The 17,329-nt window shown below is 39.1% G+C and overlaps 1 long non-coding RNA gene across 1 annotated transcript; it reads right to left on the bottom strand.

Annotated features, from left to right (window-relative positions):
* Positions 1-2,195: 2,195 nt before the first annotated feature.
* On the bottom strand, positions 2,196-10,636 carry LOC110352335 (uncharacterized). The gene is made up of 5 exons (XR_011804098.1): positions 10,275-10,636; positions 9,870-10,016; positions 5,016-9,743; positions 4,258-4,335; positions 2,196-2,454 (listed from the first exon to the last, which is right to left on the bottom strand). It is a non-coding gene; the product is annotated as an uncharacterized lncRNA (long non-coding RNA).
* Between the last annotated feature and the right edge of the window lie 6,693 nt (positions 10,637-17,329).

The raw sequence follows: 17,329 nt of genomic DNA, 5'->3' as shown, positions 1-17,329 counted from the left end.
GTGCTTTCACAAAGGTTAAGGAGCAAATATGATATTTGTGTATTTGATTCATGACTGCTTGCTTTTGTCTTTCAGGGGGGGAAAACTACTTTTTCCTTGTGGGATGGTTGTGTTGGTTGGTGCAGAAATGTCTTTTAGCGCTTATTGATAAACAGCAGCCTTTTCCAGGAACAGATGTAAATCTTTTATTGAGGTTTATAGGAATAAAAGTTTTATTTCTTCCATCCTGATCAAAGATCTTCCTGTATCCTGTATTCTCTGATCCTGCATCTTAGCTCTTCTGGGCCTTCATCCAAATAACTGAGCAACAGCAAGGCTTACATGCCCTTAAGTTGCTTGTAGCTTCTGCCTTACCTGAGACATTTTCAATCTAGAGCAATACTTCAGCTGTAATCAACATTACCTGAAGTAATTTAGTAGCATTCTTTCTTCTGTTCCCACACTGATAACCTCAGACTCCTTGAGAAGCCTTTTTTTCTTCTGTAGATGTGCCTTCCTGTGGACTCACTATGATGGTACCTCCACTACTCTTCACAAAGCTTCTTGGAAAACAATTTAGGAAGTTAGAGATTGACTTTTTGTTTGTTTTATTCCCCTTTCTTTCCACAGTTAACCAATAATTTGTGTTTTCTGTAGCACATCTGGCTGGTAAGAAAATAACTTATTTCCTGGAAGACTGACTGGGAGTTAAAAGACCTGTACTGCCCACAGGCTGCTTGGGAAAACAAGTTTTATAGGGCTGGGTGGGAAGGATGGCAAGGTACCAAAATACTCTGTCACTCTTAAGACTTCATATTACAATATTGCAAATTATCACAGACTAGAAACAGCTAAAATGATTATCTCACCACTTTTTGGAGTCCATGTACTACCCTGACTATAACATACATACATGGCTAGCAGTCTATTTCAAATGTGTGTCCGAGTGGTAAATCAGGAAGATTTGTGATCTTCCATATATATTAGGCTATATAAGAACCATGTTCTCCCCAGTGATGTTATGAAAGACTAACTACAGAATGTATTGTTATTTTCCTGTTTGTTGTCGAATCTTTACATTGATTCCTTTTCTGGTACTTGTATTTCGTAAAAAGTATACATTTATTAGGAAATATCACAGAATCACAGAATCACAGAATTTCTAGGTTGGAAGAGACCTCAAGATCATCGAGTCCAACCTCTAACCTAACACTAACAGTCCCCACTAAACCATATCCCTAAGCTCTACATCTAAACGTCTTTTGAAGACTTCCAGGGATGGTGACTCCACCACCTCCCTGGGCAGCCCGTTCCAGTGCCTCACAACCCTTTCAGTAAAGAAATTCTTCCTAACATCTAACCTAAAGCTCCCCTGGCGTAACTTTAGCCCATTCCCCCTCGTCCTGTCACCAGGCACATGGGAGAACAGGCCAACCCCCACCTCTCTACAGCCTCCTTTAATGTACTTATAAAGAGCAATAAGGTCACCCCTGAGCCTCCTCTTCTCCAGGCTGAACAAGCCCAGCTCCCTCAGCCGCTCCTCGTAGGACTTGTTCTCCAGGCCCCTCACCAGCTTCGTCGCCCTTCTCTGGACCCGCTCAAGCACCTCGATGTCCTTCTTGTAGCGAGGGGCCCAAAACTGAACACAGTACTCGAGGTGCGGCCTCACCAGAGCCGAGTACAGGGGGACGATCACCTCCCTAGCCCTGCTGGTCACAGTGTTTCTGATACAAGCCAGGATGCCGTTGGCCTTCTTGGCCACCTGAGCACACTGCTGGCTCATATTCAGCCGACTGTCCACCATCACTCCCAGGTCCTTCTCTGCCTGGCAGCTCTCCAGCCATTCCTCTCCCAGCCTGTAGCTCTTCTTGGGGTTATTGCGCCCCAGGTGCAGGACCCGGCACTTGGCCTTGTTGAACTTCATACAGTTGACCTCAGCCCATCGGTGCAGCCTATCCAGATCCTCCTGCAGAGCCTTCCTACCCTCGAGCAGATCGACACACGCACCTAGCTTGGTGTCATCTGCAAACTTACTGAGGGTGCACTCAATGCCATCATCCAGATCATTGATGAAGATGTTAAAGAGGACCGGCCCCAGCACCGAGCCCTGGGGGACGCCACTAGTGACTGGCCTCCAACTGGACTTGGCTCCATTCACCACAACTCTTTGGGCCCGGCTATCCAGCCAGTTTCTAACCCAACGAAGCGTGCGCCAGTCCAAGCCAAGAGCAGCCAGTTTCTTGAGGAGAATGCTGTGGGAGACGGTGTCAAAAGCCTTGCTGAAGTCAAGGTAGACCACATCCACAGCCTTTCCCTCGTCCACCCAGCGCGTCACTTTGTCGTAGAAGGAGATCAGGTTCGTCAAGCAGGACCTGCCTTCCATAAACCCATGCTGGCTGGGCCTGATCGCCTGCTTGCCCTTCAAGTGCCGCATGATGACTCCCAAGAGGATCTGCTCCATGAGCTTCCCTGGTACTGAGGGAATATATAGAATATATATTAGAAGCTGGAAGATACAAAAGCTGCACTCTTCCCTCCAAAACAATTCAGATCACTTTTTATATGACACCCAATTGCAGTATTCTACCCAACAGTCTAAAAGCAGGCAATTCAGTAGTCATAATGTTAAGATTTTGTAAGGCCTCTCTGGTCTTGGTAGGCTTTCATAACTGCACTGTACTTGGATGCTGAAAATTAGCAAGCACATTTTCTAATTCCAATGTGCTTTTAACCTCTGCTGGCAATATTCACCTTAGCTCACAAAAATGATTCAGTACACAGTACATAGTAATAATAATAGAAACATTAAATTTGCTAGTATCAATCTGACTCATGATACATTGTCACATCCTTTCATGATACAAAAAGTATATTACATTTAATCTGTGCATGGTCTCAAATATTAGCTGAAGCTTTCTGCAAGTGATTAGATGTCTTCTTTATGGGCCCCAAAATGAGGGAAGCAAAAGGTAGAATTACAGTTTTCATTACAATCCTAGAAATGTGGACAGTGTGATTGATAAGAAAGATCTCTGCTTGCCTCTTCTGGAAATGGCATATGTTCCTAGTGATGTAAATACTATTTTTCACAGTCTTTGACCAGACAATACTGATATTAAGTGAAATGTTCCCACTCAAAACACGTGTTTACACAGCAGAAGAAAATTAACAACTTTCATAATAATAGGAAAAAAATTCATTACGATATGGGTCCTATCCTTGATTACACTGCTCTTCAGGAAGCTATTTCCTTCCAACTTTGTACAGCAAAATACAAGTATCGGCCTTGCATACTTGAGTGACAGCCTTTTTCTCTGCATACTTTCTGACCTGCAACTGATTCCCCAGTGACTGATGTGTCTTGGACAGACTAAACTTGTAGTCTTCTAGTGATATTCACCTCACTCTTTTTCCACTGCCAATGTTAACTTGCTTTCTGCTTCTGAGCTATAGATCTTTACTTTAGATTGCATCCTTCCTGACCAAAAGTTTGGCAGCCTTTGCCAGTAATGCCTGAGTGGTCCCACCTCTTGGTATTTGTTTCTTAGACAATGAAGAATCATCCCTTCTTCCGTGGATGCCTGCACTAACCAACATTTTATTTTTTGTTCACTTCAGTAAGCTCTGTGTCCCTTTCCTGATGTCCTCAGATGCTGTTTTAGTAATACCTGTTGAATGGATGTTTTCAAAAGGGTGAATATTTTAGGAATATTCAGAAAATCTTGTAGGTTAGAAGAAAGATAATTAAGTGGCTGACATTCAGCTGGCATCTAATCATGCACTGTAACTTTATCCATGTGCATACTGGGGCACTGAGTCACCTAAGATATAGGAAGAAAGGGATACTTGTCATGGGGTACTGAGTCTTTGTCCTGCTTATTGGGAGGCAGTAAGAATGCAGGACACCTAGTGCAAGCAGACAAAATGCCAAAATGAATAGAAAAGGCAGCACTGTTGACTAATAGAGCTCCTGGCAGAGAAGCTTCTTCCAGAAGTAAACTTGGCTGATCTTGACAAAGATGTAGTTCTATGTACACAGAAAGGTCCTAAGTTATGCTTTGGCAGCTTGTTAAAGAGTTTAGATCAAACTTGGCTTTCTTATTGGTAAAGAGTAGCACATAAGAAAAGAAGAAACAAAAGACAACCAGCAAAGAAAAGAAACAAAAGAGACACATCCAACTGATAGCAAAGCTTCACAATCATTTGTTTAATGAAGATGAGTTATTAAATGTGAATAACAGGAAAAGAAAGCCAGCAGGCCCTGCAATCATGACTTACACTGACACCAAGGTGACACACTGTGCTTCTTGTTGGGTCACAATCAAAAGACTTAAAGGAACAGTTCACAGGAGTATGCTGTAATAAAGGTGTAAGTCATTAGTGGCTTGCTGTTGGAGGGAAAGAAAGCAAATATAAATATTTCCTGTTTAGTAAATGTGAACATGATTGAACTTTCTAAACCCTTGTAAGACCATAAATGATGTTTCAGCCTTCCCTTTCTTTCCGTTCCCTTCCCTTCCCTGGAAGAAATACTTGTTGCAACTATATCCCTTTAAGACAGAACAACAAACTCTAAAATAAATTGTCAGGAGAGATCAAAGACTGAATCAGGAGTGTAGGAAATGCTATGTCATGTCCTGTAAATAATGAGCATTTCTTTAGCATGTTGCTAAATTAAGCTAGGACCTACTATTTTGGATAAATCATGAGAGGCCTTATAGGTGCTGGTTTTACATGCTTGAAGAAAAATAAAAAAAAGAAGGAAAGAGTGAAACAAACATAAAATTCATCATCTCCTGTTAGCCGTAGATTATTTTTCACAATCTGTTATTTAATCAGTTGTTGGGACTAATCAGACCCCATAACAGATATTGGCAGGGATGAAAAAAAATTCTACAGACAGGGAAAGAAGGTACTTGTCAGCACAGAGATGACATCTATAAACCAGATACGGGTAGCAATGAAATCTGGTTGGCTGTACAACTCTATTGAGGAAAAAAAAAAAAAAAAAAAAAAGGAGCAATCATACTGCAAACCTCTCATTTCTTCTTGTCACCCAGAATTTTCTGGAGTGTTGCAGTTGCTTTTCTTCAACACATTGCTTTCAGGTGTCACATCTTTAGAAGGTCAGCTGCTTTTCTGTAGATTACTTCCAAACACACAGTGCTGTAGCAGCCGTCCTGAGTAACAGTGAATGAGTTATTCTCTGCCTTTCCCCAGACTGAGGCATGTTATGAAATACAGGATTTTTAAACACCCAGAAAGGACTCAAGTGGCAGCCCCAGGAAGATTTATTGTGGACTGAGAGCAGACGTTGCCTCCTTGAAAGCTTTTGTCTCTTTCCCCATATTTACCTCTATTTGTGTCTGCTCTATTTGCCAGGCACCCTGACAAGTCTGTTTGAGGGCTGTAAGTGAGCATCACCACTGTGTGTTACACAACCAAGGGCTGGTAGACATTGCTGTTAGTCACGTTCCTGAGAAGGAAAGCTTATGATATAGACCCCTCACATGCCTCAGTGCTCTGCTAAATAGAGCTGTGTGCCAGAATTAAGGCATTATGTGGCAGTAGCTTGCCCTTTAATGTTTTTCCATACTTGAATGCCACATAGATCTGTCCTGGGATGGGTACCAGGAGAGTTTCTGCAGTTGTTTCAGAAGCGTAGTGGGTCATTACAGCACAGAGCTTGTAAGAAATTGAGATGTGTTTCATGTCTGGCTGCACCATTAGCTGTGTGATGTGTGGGCCACTGTCCCTGTGAATAAGAATTGTGGTGGGGGAGAAGGTTCCCATCTGACAATAGACTCTTATTGAAATTGAGATATCATTGAACTAGCTAAAAATAATATTTCTTTTAGCACAGTAAAACAGTACATTAGCTGGTGAAAGACAAAAAGGAGGGCTACTGGCATGCATTCCTATGAGTCAGTGACAATACCCACCTAGTAACAGAGGGAGCTCACTCCTTCTCTCTCTCCATCTTCCCCCCCACCCCAAAAAAGTGTCTGGATCTGCACCTCATCTACATTTTCTCAGCAGAAGCAAATCTTCTCAGAGTACGAAAAGAGATTATGTATTTTGCTAAAGTTAAAAAAATATGAAAAATGAATGAAGAAATAATTCAATGCATTTCTATTTGGTTAAACAATTGTAATTAAGAATATATATATATATGTTTGAATCCTCATGATTTAAGCCTGCTTTTCCAAGAAAGCGAGCGTATATGATCCTGTTGTGTCGTGCTCTTGCTTCCAATTGCTTCTGAAATTGTTCCACAATTAACCAAGACTTACATGGAATAAGAGACCTCAAAGTTGATGAAAGTCCTACCTGTTTAGTGAAAGTTGGTTCAAGAGGAAAACAAATGTCCTTGTTTCTATGAAGGAAAAGCCATAACATTGTTGATTGACCTGATGGCCTTTCTTTCTCTAAGCCAATTCAGATCTGAGGGGAAGTGCTAAGGCTGGCTTTCTAAAGAAGGAAAAAGTTAAGAACTTGTTGGCGCAGACAGGAAGGGGTTTCAGTCATATGCAAAATTGGGAGTATTCTGGTGATTATTCCTGTTATTCCTGCTTTACAAGGGATTCCGTGGAGATGAATTGAGTTCTGTTTTCCAGAAAAATTCTTTGTATACTCTGCAGAATGATTTTCATCCCTAGTGCTTGTGCGCCACACTGTGGTAGTGCTGTACAAACAATGAAACAATCAGCATGTGTAGGAGTATGATTAATTTATGAGTATGATTTTTTTTTCTATTAAACCGTCTCATTTCCTAGCTACCATTGACAAGTTCCCCTTCCATTGTCCCCTCTTAACTCTCTAGTTTCAGCTCAGAGCTCTCAGTTTTTACCTTCAAAGGAGTTTCTTAGCTGCTTCCTTAAGTAGACAGAGGGAAGGCTTGGTAAACCTCACTCCTCTCTTGAGCACCTGGAAGCAGGGGAAGTGAGAATATTGAAGGCAGGTGAGTGCAAGACAGTGACAGGTTCTGTTTTTTCTCACCTGCATTGCTCTATGAGCTGCTCTTGCAGATTGGTACTTTCTGCTTGGCTGCTGAGCTCTGGCCCAAGGTAGGACCTGGTCTGCCAGAGGCTTGCAGTGACAGCTTGGTGAGATGCTTCTTCAGTTATTATGTGCAGAGAGGAACAGGGGAGGAGATTAAAAACCAAACAAACAATTGTACTAAAATCAGTGTTGACTGCACCTGTCTACAAAATAACACCACAGGAATTGCCGTGCCCTATTAGACCACTGGTCCATTGAGTCTTGTGTCCTATCTTAAATTCTGACCAACACCAGATGTTTCAAAGCATGAAACAAGGCACTCTGCAGCAGGCAGCCATAATAACAGAAGGTGTGTCTATTAATAAACACTTGTGTATTCTTCTGATATTTCCTTTTTTTTTAAAAAAAAAAAATGGTTACTGTTTTCTCTTGGATACTTAACTCATTAAATGAAGTTCAGAGCACATTCCTTACATTCCTTTCTTCAAACCTTTCCTCTGCGTCAAAAAAACAAACAAACAAACAACAACAACAAAAAAAAAAAAAAAACACAAAAAAAAAACACCACCAAACTTGGTCTCTCTTACAGCAATAGCAGTTTTCCAGTCATCTTTGTTATGCAGTTGAAGGATTCACTTGCAGGGAGAAATATGTGTTCTCTTAATAGTAGATTATTTCTGTAGGGATTGGAAGCTGAGGGAATTCATCTGCAGTTATATCTGCTCTTTGGCTGAGTGCAGTAACTTTTCAGGCAGGTCATGTACTCTGTTCCACTGCTATCTGCTGTTTTGCTGTATATTTTCCTGCATTTTGCATTATCATTTGTTAAATATATTCCAACCTGTAATTTATCTTAGTCAGCAGATTTAGGACCTTTGTATCTCTCTGCACACCTAGGGAATTCAGAAATAAATCTCTGCTCCTAGGGTTGTTTTCAATGCAACAAATGTTTTAGAGGAAGTCAAGAGGGGCTTGGTCAATATCGTCTGGACTCTCTTGTGCAATAAAACATTTTCCTCATGCTTTCCCAGGTGGCAGAAAAACCCTGAATCAATTCAATGTTCTGCACTTGCTATTTTTTAATTTTTAATATGTATATATTTTTACGGAATTCTAGCTCTGCTGGTTAAATTTCATGTGCTGGAGATAATGCAAGCAGTAGTCAGAATTCTTTCTCTACTGCTTATATGTTGATTCTTGTTGGCATGTTTTACACAAAAATACTTTTTCTGAAGTGTTTTGTAGGTAAGTTAATGCAGAATGAGCTAAAAGAACAAGGAACTGTATGCAGTTCAAGTTTGTTAGGCAGAGTTTAAGAGATACTCAGAAAACAGAACATGGTTTTAATCAGATGTTTCCTAAACTGCACTGACTTACTGAGGTGGAAACTTCATTAAAATAAGAAAACATGTCTTTTCCTTTAAACCTGTCAAAAATAAGGTTCTTTGAAGAGAGGAAATATGTACATACAGATTTAGGCCTCCCTCCTGCAGCCATTTAAACAAGCAAACAACATTATGCATCTGAGTCTGTTCTTACGGCTCTGAGGAGATGGAGACCCTGCTCCCAGTGAGGTGAGCTGCCCTGCTATGCTTGTCTGCCATACTTAGGCAGTCACCTAACTACGGCCAGTTCTTTCCTCTGAGTGATAATGTAAATTGGCTGTGCTGGTACTTGGTTGAAAGACCCATGCCTCTGCACTTTTCTGGACAAAAACTAGAGCTCCCAGCACTGGCAAGCTTGTATTGTCACCCCTAAGCACGGTTGCTAAACACAGCACTTTTTGGATCCTTGACTGCAAACACTCTGGAGCAATGTCTGCTTGCCCATCAAATTCATTTATTACTCTCAGCAGGATGCATCCTCCACAGTGATAGGAGCCCCTGAGCACTCAAGTAATATGTGTAATAAAAAATCAGAGTAAAAAATTGTCATGAAACTTGAGTAAAATTGATTCAAATGGGAGGCAATTGTCACAACTTAGTTCAAAAACAAAAGCTGTGTTTTTTAACAGTGCTGTAGCTGTAATACTTCATTATTGCAATCAAGTTCCTGTCAAGTGCTGAGAAAGATTGGGAGCTCACAGGGACCCCTCTTGATAAAGAAGTAACATTCACCTTTGTTTGTAAAATTAGTCTACGGGTTTAACAAATTATAAATAATTGGTGAAATGAAAAATGATTGACTAACACATTCAAGGGACAGTTTTTGTATTAGCAGACTGATCTGGTGTATGTTCACAGGAATTCTCTGCCATGTTATTTAGCAGCGGGGATTAGAAATATAATGCTTTTTTTTTTTTTTTTTTTTTTTTTTTTTAATTTGGAGACAATTAAGACCAGGATATGGAGGGACTGTTGCAATGGAGTGACTCATGCCATACTTATTGGGGTACAATAAGATTACTTTGATTTCTGAAGCAAAGCTTAATCTCCAGACTACTTACTTTTAAATAACTGCAGACTATATAAGAATTGGGATAATCGGATTCTAGAGATTTTTCTCTGTTACTGAACCAACAAAAAGCTGACACATCTATTTGCTGTGTCTGAACAAAATGAAGAAAAACCAACAGCCTAGAGAAAATGACTTGGGTTTACAAATACAATTGATGTTTGCATGTGCATGTTTATATTCTCAGCGTGCTGTTTGAGGTACTCCTAGCAGTGGTAAGTGAAGTTATTTTCAGATGAGGCAGGGGGCAGATATTTGCAGTTTCTGCTTCTTTATCACTCCATCAAAAGTGCAGTCCTGATATGTACCTTTAAAAGAAAGGAGATATTATCTTACCAATGAGTCTATCATTGCCTATTCATTATGTTATGATACTGCTCTGTGTTGCAAATGTAAATTTGCAATGGCATGCCTCTGCCTCTAGCTGGACAGACCTGCCTTTCTTCAAAGCTGTTTCCTCTTCAGATATCCACAAATCTTCCAGATAGTCTTCTCTTTGCCTTATTGACCTAACAGTCACCATCTTAAAAATGCTTTGCTGGAAAGTGCAGTTGCTTAAATATCTATGCAAGAGAACACAGCTGGAAACAAAAAAAAAAAAAAAAGTGTCTATGCATTTCAGGTTTTTTAGTTTTATTGAGTTAAACAAATTTTCACATGCAGTTGTTTGCATGTGTGCCTCTAGTACTAATAAATAAATAAAGTCCTCATCTCAAAAACAGATTTTGCCCAGAATTAGGTAGCCACAGAAATAAAAAAAACAGTAGGAAAAATATTCCTTAATTTTGAAAATAGGAGGGAGGATGTGTGATGCAGTCTTTCTGCCTTTTTTCACTCACCTTCTCTTTGGGGGATATTTGTCCTTCACCAAATATCAGGTACAGTAAGAGACTGTCAAGAAAGAAGAGGTCATTTCTGGTCAGAGGAATGTTTTATAGAGATGTGAGGGCTACATATATGAATGGGGTGAGAGGGAGAGCATGAGAAAATTTCTCCTTGCTATACCACCTTGCTATAATTACAGCAAGAAAGGAAGCTGATCTTAGCCTAGAAGCAGGGACAGGAGAAGAGCAGGGAGACTAGGGCAAAGTGTTTTAGTAATTGCAAAGGAAGGAATAGCAGCAGGAATAATGAGAAATGATCTGCTGTACAACCCACAAATAAGTACAGAGTTAGCTGCAAGGAAAGGAGGCTCCAGAGATGATGACATAGAAGTAAATCATAAAGCAGTATGTTTAAAGGATTAAAGAAGAAATGCAGTTAAAAAGTCAGATATTTGTTTTGTATTTTCAGCTAGATTTCAGTTCAAATGCATTTCATTTAAATATTCACATTTTTAAGGATCAATGACGAAGCTCTTTGCAATGTCCTTCTGAGATGGGAGTTTTGTGATGTTTCCTAGGAAGCACAGGGATTTTCAGAAGTTAGTTTTGCCTATTTCCAGATTGATCTTTCAGGAGAACCTAAAGCATTTCAAGGAATCAGTAGAGTAGCCAATGGCATGCGGTTTGAATTCTCTGGAGATCCAGACACCATTTATTGAAGAAGTAATGGCTGGACACTGAACATTTTTGAAAGTCTGCCCCACAGTGTAGGCACAAGTATATGAAAATAATTTCCTGAGCAAAAAAATCCCCCTCCCCCTCTTTTTTTTTTTCCCCTCTTGAGATTTCTATTTTTGACTTCTGTTCAGATTTATTGAAATAAAAGTATCTAAAAAAATATCATCAGTTTCTTCTAGTTACTTCTGATGAGGGCATTGTCACTAGGGAGTATTACTGCATACTTCAACCCACATCCTACCGGAAATAGGATATCTAATGAAAAATGAATTCAGTGTGATCTCACAAAAAATCACAACACTCCCTGGTAACCTCTGAACACATCAATTAGATTTAGTGGAACTGGGGATGGTTTGAAATCACATGAGAGTGGTTCAGTGCTCTTAAAGACCGTATCAGCAAAATAGGTTGATAGAACAACTAAAAGCTATAAGTTACAGTAGAGTTGGGGTAACTTCACTTAATAAAATTCCTTATTTGTCTTACTGTGACTTTGATCCTAAACATAGAGGAGCTAAGGTAAAGCAATTTACTTATCCAATTTCTCAGTGAAAAAAAGGCACAAGAAAAATACTGAAATTCAAAAACTAAAAATGTAGGGAGCTCATGACTGTTTGCATCCAGCTGTGAGCCATTACTCACATGAGTAGTCACACTGATTGCTGTGGATCTATTTGTGGAAGCTGGAGCTTACGCCTGGGAGAAGAGCCAGCAAAAGGTATAGGAAGCATAGGCATCTGTTTCAGGAGGCAGGCTGTAGCAGAGAAGGGCTGTTCTGCCTATGTTGGAGGACATGTAGGTCAACACGGGTGTACTCCTACAGTCCTACTGTCTGGTAGCACCAACGTGCACTAGCTAGGGTGGTAGCTATTGCTTTATTGCCTGAAGCCTCTGCTCTGCACTGCCTGTCTGCCCCAGGGAGGACAGAAGCGGTAAGCAAGGGACTGGGATAAGGTTATTGTGATTATGAGTAAGGGCAGATAAATTAAGTAACAAAAGATAAAGGTGAAATTCCCATAACAGGTCTATTGTCTGCTCTTCTGTTGTTTTTCTACCAATGTCTCTCTACTCCTTTCCCACTCTGTTCCCTTTCCTCCATACGGAGCCCAACTCTTTTATTCCTTCCTGCCTGCTGTGGATGTGTATCCCTCTCATTCACCCAGTAACACTATAACACGATCTCCATATGAATTCATTGCTGCCACTCAGCCTCAAAACATTATTCCATTGTCATTACCACGCAAATAGCCATTTGGAAATCATTGTGACCCTTCAGCAATTCCCATCACCATGCCATGCTCACTTGCTACAGATGACTCCTTCAAAGTCTGTTGCTTATGTTGCTATGTTGAATTTGCTGAAGAATCTTTGGAAGAACAAATCAGAGTTAGTAGCAGAGGAGACTTGAGTCTACTCACCTATGAAAGAAGATAGAGGAGGAGTTAAATTCAAATTCCAGCATTTAGGGATTCATAGGTGAAATGAGCTTACATGAATGCCTTGAACAGGCTGTGGCATAAAATTTGAAGATCTCTGCTAACAGTTCAAAGCCAAAAGAGTAAGTCACTATGTGTCAACCCCCCCTTCCTAACAACTGCACACCTATTCCAATTACAGAGATATTTCACCAGGGGCTGAAATATGGTGTGGAACCTAGTCCTCAGACTGTTTTTGTGGTGGCAGAAATTTATAGTCAGTGTGATAGATAAACAAACAAACAAAAAAACGCTATCCTTTATCCTTGTTATAGTTTCCTCCTTGTGTTTAGGACCTGGGAGTTGCTGTTGCTGTTAAATATGTTGTTGTGTGATGGGCAGCTATATGCATCTCAACTTTCACTTGACTGTAGAAAACGGGAAGGGTAACTGGCCTAACCTATTGTTTTTATTTATTTGTATGCTGCTTTTCCTATTAATGTTCTTAATATTACTTAAACACTAATTTGTTTTAGATGTAACATTCAACTGAATCAGATCTAAAAGTGAAATAAAACCAGATACAGTTGGATGTTTTGGCTAGCTTCAGAGTGTCCCTGGGAAGACGATGACTCATTTTTAGGAAAATATCTTCATTCAATATAATACTTAGACAAATGTTTATGTTTATGCTAAAGTAAATACGGATTGGAGTAGGTGCCTCAGTGCTTTCATGGATCAGAAGGTAAGATCATAATATGTAGCTAATTTAAATTTCATTTCTTTTGTCTTTAAATGCTCCAAGTGTAGCTGTAGGAAATCAGACAGGTAAGCAATTCAGTTAATATACAATCTAATAATCTTGACATTCTTTGCTTTCACAAAAATTTTCATACACCATCTGAATTTTTCTTGTTTATTGCTAGTTTTTATTTCTCTGTCTACATGGTAAGATGTATCTAGTACTCTGTTCTGTTTTTAAGCTCCAGTTTGGCATTCAAGATGCTCAGTGCTCTGTCCCAGCTGTAGAAACATTCAATGCTTTGGGGCAAGTTGGGGTTAGAGTCACAATGACATGTAGAACCATTGTTCACTTTTATTTTTGGAAGTGAAAAGTGCCTGGGAAATTTTAACTTCTGTACCAGAGGCTTGGCTCCTTAAAAAACATTACTTATCTTATTGGAGGCCTGTACAGTTATGAGCAACACTGCTCAGACACATGAGATCTATATGTGAGTGTGCCTCAGTATCTAATCCTGATAAGAATTTATCTCATTAACTGCATTGTGAGCACAAAAAAAAAGGTTTCCTTCCCTGTTTCACCTGTGCTGCCAAATCTGTGTCAGAGCAAATCTGCTTAATGCTTTCTTACAGAAAATATAGTATACTCTCGTTGTCTTATTTTCCATTACCACTAGGATAAAGAAGAACTCTGGCTTTTCCCTCTGGCTACCTCCCTCCTTTTTCTGATCCAAGACTAGTAAATTATTCAATACAAAATGAACTGTTTCTGGTATTGAAAGCAAGAGACTCCAATGACTCCTGAATACCTGTCACCTATTACTAGGACACTTTCCTCAGAAGATAGAGAATATGGGTTCAAATACTCTTGGTGACATTCTCCCTGTTTCTGTCTATAAACTTTAAAATGTCTGCAGATCTACCAGGCTGTGCATCTGCTGAGCCCAGCAATCCCAAAATATGTCAGATTTAATCTGTGTGGTATACAGTGTCTCTAAAATATGCTGGACTCAGATCACATTTGCTCTAAATTGATCCCAAATCTACAGTGGCATTTGTCTGGCACTTTAGGTCATCCAGAACTCCTACTCAGATGGTCAAAATCCTCAGGTTCTGCTGAATGGAAAAAATAATTTGTCTGAACAAAACCTGGATAGTCCCATTCAAAGGGAAAGGTATTCTGGACATGCCAAAAACCTGACTTTTCACATGTGAGGAGTTAAGTATGAAGAGTACTCTAGAAGTCCATGCCATGGACTTTGGCAGCAAACCATGCATTCATTAAATACAGGAGAGCCATTACCACAGCCTGTACTTTGTGACAAACTGCAGATCTGCACACCTAAATCCTGAGATGGTGGAGAGACTGCTCATCCTAAGTAGATATCAGAGAGGTACCTCTCTGCAGCTCATCATAAAGCACCTGAACATCTTAGAACAGAATGAGACCAATTCCATAACTCTGTGTCTCTTTGCTTACTTAGGGTCGATGACCCTTCAAGTGACCTGAGGTTGGTGAACACCCACACATAGACATAGATATTGCAGCAATCTCCATTCATTCCTCATCATGAGCAAGGGATCACAGTAGACAGCAAAGTGTCTGAAGACTGGGAACTGCAATATGAGGTTGCAGCTGCAGTTTTATCTTGTGCCTTTCATCCCAAGGGGAGAGAGCCTACTTTTTCCTTCTTGATGCAAATCTTTGGTACCTGTCAGATGCTTCTGGGAGTTGTGCTTCATCTTTATGCTTTTGGCAAGGGAAGACTTTCAGACTTGGTCACCAAATGTCTTGTGCAGCTCTACTCTGAGGTTTCTGGTCTATGCACTGTAAATAAAAATGACTTTTCTTGATGGATGTATACACTAAAAGATGATGAGGAGCTCAGGTGTTCCAGTAATGGAGATGATTTAACAATTGTAGACAAATTTAGCTAGTATGCTGGGATTCTGGAGTGCAGTATCGTTAAGTTTTGCCCTGAACATTGATTATGGTAAGAGAGCCTCAGTGACAACAAGGATCTGCATTTGATGAACTGGAAATTTGTTACATACAGGCATTTACCTCATATGAATGTGTGTGCTCCTATTCGTGCCCTTGATTTTCACATAGCAATTTTTTTTTTTTTTCCCAGCCTTCACAAGTCACATGAAAACAAGACTGGATATTCTCATTAGTTTTAGACTGTATTTAAAAAATATATATTTAGCATTTGTCTAACTGCAGACTTACTATAAATTCTAGTGTTTCATTTTTATTTTTTTAATAACATGTTATAAACGATTTTTGCAATTTTACATACTGTTATATAGTGGCATTATGGTGGCTTTCTCTTTTTGGCTACTCTAACTATGGCCATGTTCTAGAAATCATTCTCCCACTCTATTATGCAACACAAGTCTGTTGAACCTCTGTATGGACTGTTTTACCACCTCAAGCTGCTTGCTGAACTTTCTTAACTTACACCTGGTAATTTCCATTCTGTTGTCACTGATTACTTTTTCGTATTCCTGAGGAGATATCATACTTGTGAATTCATGAAATATTTTTAATATTATTTTAAATGCTTTGTAAGTGTTGTCAAGGTTAGGACAGAAATGACACAAGTCAGAAAGTTTTCAATAAAAATAAAAAGTATGTATCTCCTGCTGCTTTGGCCCATATGAATTAAAGATGATTTTCTGAAATCAGCAAGGGAGGGTGCTGCCTAAAATAATGTGTTTTGAAACAAAATAATAACAATTTATTTCTCCTTTTGGTCCCAACTTTTGCATATTTATGCATATACATAACATTAAGTACATGTATATTAAGTAACTTTAAGTATGGATGCATGTATACACATAAATATATACGTACATGTATGCACAAACATTCATATAGAAACTTTTGTAGTATTCTTTGATACTGTTAAGTTTACTGTGGAATGATTAACAATGTATTTCAGATGGCTGACTTTTGATGTATTTAGGAGCATTTCTCTTTTCACTTCAATTTTAAGAACTACATAAGAAACTAGTATTTCCCAAAAGTCTATTTTAGCACTTTTTTGCAAATGTTTACATGGTTAATAAGCTTTATTTTTATTAATTAGACATATATGACTTTTTTTTCTATAGTTTTAGATTCCCTAATCTTATTTAAAATAATGAATGTGAATATTGTGTACTAAAATCTGTTATTTAAAATATGATACATGATATACCATGAAACTTTCTTTCCTGATGTAAGAAAAAACTACCAAGAGAAAATAAAAATTGTAAGTCACACATGAATTATCTGGAGAATGAAATTTCCTTCTATTGTATAATAACTTTCATAAAGCTAGTGGTCCCATAGAAGATTTCATATTGCTAGCTTTAACATACAGCTGCTTGCAGGTACTTATAACAATGGGAAAAAAAAGCTGGAAAGGGAGTGAATTCACTTTTTATAATGGTATAGTTATTGAGCTATGGCAACCATTTTATGTGGAGTATATATTGACTGAGGGAAAAATATGCTCTCTGAACGGTAAGTCATTGGGCTTCTCAAACACCCTTCAGTTTGAGGGCTCTCTTCACGTAAAAGGTAATTAGAGTCAAAATTATCACCATTCTACATTGTTTAAAAGCTCCCTTTCCTTTCAATTTTCTTGTTTAAATAACCTTTGAGACAACACGTTCCTCCTACATGCCAATGAAATGATAATAGTAAGAAGAGCTGTTTCTTAAGTGGAATGAAGTCTGTGGTGTTTTAAGGATATTGAGTATGGGGACTGATTTTCTTTTTCTTTTTTTGTTTTTTTTCCATTAGTAAATATTTGGAGCCCCTCCTTCTGGTTCCTTGCTAGGCATTGTGCTACACATGTGGAGTCTAGCAAGTTAAGAGCTAGGGGAATAATTCAGAGTTGAAACAGCCTTTTGGAAAACATAAAAATAAACCAATTTCAGAACCTCTCTATCTAGAATTACCAAAACAAACAGCTTGGAAATTGGAAATGTGTTTACCCTTTCCCTGCAGCCCGGCAAAACAATCTGACCCCATGGAATAGAAACTATGCATTTGAAACATCACAAACACTGTAAAGGTTTGGAAACCAAATATGGAGAAGGCTGTGAGCATTCTGGCTTGAAATGCATAAAGGAGGGAGGAAAGAGCTATCTGGAAAGAGCTATCTTTGATGCTTCAGTTGC

Source organism: Anas platyrhynchos, chromosome 1 (assembly GCF_047663525.1).
Source record: "Anas platyrhynchos isolate ZD024472 breed Pekin duck chromosome 1, IASCAAS_PekinDuck_T2T, whole genome shotgun sequence".
Classification (NCBI taxonomy): domain Eukaryota; kingdom Metazoa; phylum Chordata; class Aves; order Anseriformes; family Anatidae; genus Anas; species Anas platyrhynchos.
The sequence above is the reverse complement of the archived record's forward strand: the minus strand, read 5'-3'. Positions and strand labels throughout refer to the sequence as shown.